This window comes from Phoca vitulina, unplaced genomic scaffold (assembly GCF_004348235.1).
Source record: "Phoca vitulina isolate PV1807 unplaced genomic scaffold, GSC_HSeal_1.0 scaffold7, whole genome shotgun sequence".
Classification (NCBI taxonomy): Eukaryota; Metazoa; Chordata; class Mammalia; order Carnivora; family Phocidae; genus Phoca; species Phoca vitulina.
In genome coordinates this window covers 22547017-22551915 of record NW_022589710.1, presented here as the reverse complement: position 1 = coordinate 22551915, position 4899 = coordinate 22547017, and the positions used below count along the sequence as shown (strand labels likewise).

General features: G+C 36.0%; 1 pseudogene; it reads right to left on the bottom strand.

Moving 5' to 3' along the window:
* Nucleotides 1-1272: 1272 nt before the first annotated feature.
* LOC116632670 lies at nucleotides 1273-3311 on the bottom strand (annotated as a pseudogene).
* Nucleotides 3312-4899: the final 1588 nt, after the last annotated feature.

The following is a 4899-nucleotide window of genomic DNA, read 5'->3' as shown; positions in this document are numbered from 1 at the left end:
ATAGGGAATCAGATAAGATTTTTTCAAAAATTGCAATTCAGAGAATTAATCACAAAATAACCATTGCATATTAGACTTTGTAGTAGGAGCATAAGTAAAAAATAATAAATCTACAGGACAATTTCATAGCTTTTATATTTTATTTTCAATAAGATACTTCATCTGCCTGCATGCCCTAAAAGAAACTTTTATATCAACTTTGTAATGGTATTTTTTTTTTTTTTCTGTAAAGTGAACAGATCAAATCAGTTCAATGTTAAATGAACATTATTTAGGTACATGTACTTTTAGAAAATTTTTTAAAATTTCATTTTTTAACACACCAACTAGTTTATAATTTTGTTCTTTATGAAGAAAATGCTAAGAAAATTAAAACCATGTATTATATGGTTTTAAAATCATACTTCCAGATTTCTATACTTATAAGATGGAATAGTTCAGCAACTATGTTCACTATCACAGACTTTAGTTCTATTCAGTGATATGGCACATCGTGCAAAATTAACTAGTCACAAACAAAAATGTCTCAAATATAGTAAAAACGTACATATAATAAAGGTAATTCACAATGCCAAATAAGAAATGTCATTTATCTTGGCTGTGCTTCAGAAATTTAGGATCAGTAGGCTTAATCATGGGGCGCCTGGGTGCCTCAGTCTGTTGAGCATCTGACTGTTGGTTTTGTCTCAGGTTATGATCTCAGGGTTGTGCGATCAAGCCCTGCTTAGGGCTCTGTGCTCAGCAGAGAGTCTGCTTAAGATTCTCTCTCTCCCTCTCCTTCGGCTCCTCCCCACTGTGCTCTCTCTTGCTGTCAATCTCTAAAAATAAATAAATAAATCTTTTTTTTTTTTTTTTTTAAATAGCCTTTGTCAAAGCACAAAGCAGGGAGAGGTGAGCACAGCTGTCCCTAGAAATGGGCAAGGTATGTATGATCACTGAGGAGGTATCCATATACACAAAGGACTTAAAACTGCTCAGTCTTGCTCTGAAAACTGAACAGAGTTAAAAGGAAATGCTGTGGTTTCCCCCTACCATTCATCTCTGGATCAAGTCCACAATCTTATTTCATCATATAGAAAATAAAATTGGCAAGGATCTCCAAAAGTAAATTACAATTTGGGTAAATGAAACAAAATACCTCATTATACCCAAATTTTGGTTGTATCTCCTGGATCAGAAGCATTTTGTAGACAAAGGAGTGTTTCACAAAATTGAAATGTCATTCAGATGAAGGAAAGACATTTTCCACAGACACTTAAAAATTTCAAACTTTCAAATGGTTCTTATAGCACAAACATTAAATGTTATGTAGTGTGGGTTCTGGGGATCCTTCAGTAGGACATGGGGTGGTCTCTTGGGGTTGATCTGCTTGCTGGTCTGTTCTTGCAGAGCTACACAGAAAGATTTCACTTTATCCCATAGCTCAGTTAAAAATGTCTTTTTTTTTTGGCTCAAGAATAGTTCCAAGGTGAGTAGCATGTGAATCTACATCGTAATCTACTTCAGTCATCTCCAGGACAGCCTTTTCATCTTCTAACTATTGAATAGAGTCCTAGAACACTGTCTTCCTGTGATCTTCTACACCTTATTCTATTTCTACCATTTGTGAGATAGCTTCATGGAAAATAAGTAATTGTGGAGAAACCTCTTCTTCACTTTGTTCACAAGGAAATTTTACATCATTTCTCTGAAGGGAACTGTCCATACCCCACTCTGCCTCTAAGTCCTCAATCTGATTTGGTGGGTGGTACATTATTGGATGAACATCCCAGCAGCAGTTGGATCCACAAATTCTTTCACACTATTTGCATATCTTAACGTATCTTAGTATTTTCACAGGATGCCATCCCTGGAGAGTTTGTAGCTATTGTGTAGGCATCAGAGTCTTCACCCATGAATGAATCTATTACGACCCAAGTGAGTTTACTTGCTTGGAAAGGAGTAGGAGGTTTGTTTCTACCTAAGGCTTTTTACTAATTTCAGCACCTTCAAGCCTTGTTTGCCTGTCTGCACTGGAAGTACCAGCTCCTCTTTCATTTCCAGGAAAATTGATGAGAGACAATTTACCATGTAGTTCTCCTTCCCTTCTAAGAATAATCTGAAACATTGCATGACTCCAAGATGAATGTGCATTGGCAGATGTTTGACCGGATGTTCTACAACATTTGCCTATGTCAATGAGATTCAGTACATCTTCAACACATTTGACTTCCTGTTCCTGTAATCCCACCACTTGAACCTGCTGTTTTCCATCTTTTAACACTCTTAGTTTTGCTTTCCTGTTTAGCAAGTCAAACATATTTCCACTATAAATTTCTAAAAAAAAGTTGCACTTACTTCAAGTTCTAATTTCTTACAGTTTGGCTTATTTGGCATTAAAAAAAAACCTCTCTGGCTGCTAATGCATGAATTCCTTTGAACAATCTTTTATTTTTCCTTTGAACAATTCTGGTTCTTTCCTGAGAAGTCATGTCCCATTGTTTGAGTTTTTCCACTTTCAGCAAAGAGCGTGGCCATTCTCCTTTCAAATATAGTTTCCACTAGTGGTCTAACTGTAATCTTGTAAACCATTTAAGTTAGGAGCTGAGTCATCAAAGGCAGAATCAAAACTCAATGGTTGGTTCTTTAGGTACCTTCTGGAGACAAAACTAAAAGTAGACCATCACAATAATTTTATTAGGGATTATGATGACATCAAGATCATTGAGTTTCTTTTTTGCTGAATGGTCATTTCCTTACACAAATATGTATCCTGTGTTCATCAATAGGATCTGCTGTTGTCAATGGTCTACAGTCCCTTTAAAGTCCCTGATCATACACAGAATTTCATAATTTGGTTTTGTAGCATCAACATCCTGGGCTCTTAAGTTTTTTCTGTTGTAGTCGTTTTTTCTTGGTTGGTTTTTTTTTTTTTTGTCTTTTGTTTTTCATAATTTTTCTACTTTTTTCACACAGTGAGAATTTCTATGTGCATTCTGTTGTGCAGAGGAAGACTATTCAGGAAGTGGACTAGGTCATGCACATGCAGAGCCAACCATTTTGTTATCTATTGGAGGAAGGTCATTCTAAACAGAAACCGTCAGAAGAAGTCTGATGATTCTTTACAGTTTTGTTTACTTTGGCTGAGGATGCTGGAGGTAGAGGTGTTTCTGGACTGGATTCAATTTCTTCATCGGAACAGAGTCACAGCTGAGTGAAAAGATGCTCTCCGGGTCAATATCTTTGTCCTTTGTATCTCCATTTTCTATCCATTCAACAATAATACTTTCACTATTTTCATTTAAAAATGTTACCATTACTTGATATATTTGGGATATAGTTAGGGCCTTGAATTTGTTCTTATTTCCTCTCTCTCTTTCTATGCATATGGTCCTTTACAATAAAAATTACTTCCAAGCCTGGTTGAGTGTCACTCTACACCCCAAGAAAGTGACATTAAACATTTCCCCCAAAAGGAACCATCGCTTGGCTAGATGGCTAGATCTCCACATAAATCCTGATCTGCATGTTGCTGAAGTTGGCCATAACAGTTCACTTCATCTGAGGTGTGTGTGTGTGTGTGTGTGTGTGTGTGTGTGTGTGTGTGTGGCAGGGGTGAGGGGGAAGTGGTGGTTGTGACAGTGTGACTGTGGACAGGCCCCTCAGGGCATGGAGTGATGCCAGAGCTGGGCAGTTAGGCACCAGGAGGGTGGGAAGGACCAAGCTCAATTCCTGAGAGCCAACTCTGGCAACAGAAATTTTTTGTTTTACATAAGTAAATTTAGAAAGCTGCTTCAAAAATTAATGAGATACATAAGTGGCCATAGAGAGAAAATTATCCCAAGCAATACCCACAAATACAGCCAGAGCACATGTGGGCAAATTCTTCCCCAGAAGACGAGGTTCCTTTTAATAAAATGAAGTCTTTGTTTTTTATTTTGGTAAGCTATCAAGTTAAAAAAATTTAAATATAATCCAGCGTAAAAAGAGTCATTATCATACAACCTTATCATAAAATAATGAGGAGTAAAACTGCTGAGTTGAAAGATTACATTCTCAATCTTCAAAATTCACTAAATCCTAAAATTTCCTAATTTTATATTCAGTCCTGAAGCTGTCCATCATAAATCTGTATATGCTGTACAAAGATGGGAAATCAAAAAGTATAAAAGTATACACTCCCCCAATTCAAGATGACTGCATTAATATTGAAAGTATTATTATCGATGACACACATTTGGGCATTTTGTTGATTTGAGATTAGCAATTTAAAATATAACATTTAGAAACTCAATCTGTCAATTTCTTATAAATTGTTAAATTTTATGCTCTATTTTTTTTATATTCTTGCTCTTCATTCATCCTTGTCCCACCAAAAGAAGAAAAAAAGGAAAATAAATGTACTGGGAATAAAATCTGGTAAACTGCTTGGTTTGAACAAGATTTCACCACTTACTAGCCACATGGTTTGGGCAGGTTACTTAATTTCTGTGACTATGGGGCACTTAGTGGCTCAGTCAGTTAAGCATCTGTTTTTGGCTCAGGTCATGATCTCAGGGTCCTGGGATTAAGCCCCACATCGGGCTCCCTGCTCTGTGGGGAGTCAGCTTCTCCCTCTGCCCCTCCCTCTGCTCATGCTTTCTCTCTCTCTCTCTCTCTCTCTCTCAAATAAATAAATAAAATTTAAAAAAAAAATTCTGTGACTGTTGGTATTTTGCTTTGTTTTGTTTGACTTTGAGAAGTTGATAAATTGATATACCTGCAGAGTATACTTTAGGATAGCTAAAACTAATGCATGTACAGTAAACAACATAATGAGTACATTTGGTACTTATTCAATATTTATCATTAATAAAATTATTTTTAAATATTATTGTAATATACTGGTTATTTTCTGTAGTCATTCATTATAATTATGAT